General features: G+C 38.2%; 1 pseudogene; it reads left to right on the forward strand.

Moving 5' to 3' along the window:
* Nucleotides 1–288: 288 nt before the first annotated feature.
* LOC115936126 (uncharacterized) lies at nt 289–405 on the forward strand (annotated as a pseudogene).
* The last annotated feature ends 224 nt before the right edge of the window (nt 406–629 follow it).

Genomic DNA, 629 nt, shown 5'->3' on the forward strand with positions numbered 1-629 from the left:
CTGGGATGGGGTTTTTTTTTTTTAATTGTATTGGAAGATTCACTTCAAGGTCAGATTAGATTCTGAGCTGGTGTATATAGCAATGTCAATATCTATTGTGAGCCTTGGGGATCCCATAATCTGATAAAAAAAGCTTTCTCCAGTCTGTCCCTGAGAAGAAAAAGGCTAAAAACCAATCCCCTGGAGTCTCCTTTTATGGGCCATATGCTTCCACTCCATAAAGGGTTAAAGCACATACTTCTTGCCAATGGAAGCGTAAACTCTTAGAACCACTGTGGGGAACAGTACAGCATTAAATCTACTGAAGATATCCACATCCTTAGACAGACGCAAAAAATAAATTCTCTTTTGCAACCCAGAGCTCATTGTGTGGTATGAGCTTTGATACATATAAGAAGGAATATTATGAAAAGAAGAAGAAAAAGATACGCATGTCCTATGACCCAGAACTTCCACTCCTAGGTTTATCCTCAAAGAAATGTCTGCACACGCATGCACTAAGAAACGTACAAGACTGTTCACAGCAGCATTTTTCTTAATGGTCCAAACTGGAAACATCTACAGGAAAATGATAGACAAATAATGTTGCATTCACACAATGCAACACTATACAGCGATTAATGAATTTT

This window comes from Gorilla gorilla, chromosome 8 (assembly GCF_029281585.2).
Source record: "Gorilla gorilla gorilla isolate KB3781 chromosome 8, NHGRI_mGorGor1-v2.1_pri, whole genome shotgun sequence".
Lineage (NCBI taxonomy): Eukaryota > Metazoa > Chordata > Mammalia > Primates > Hominidae > Gorilla > Gorilla gorilla.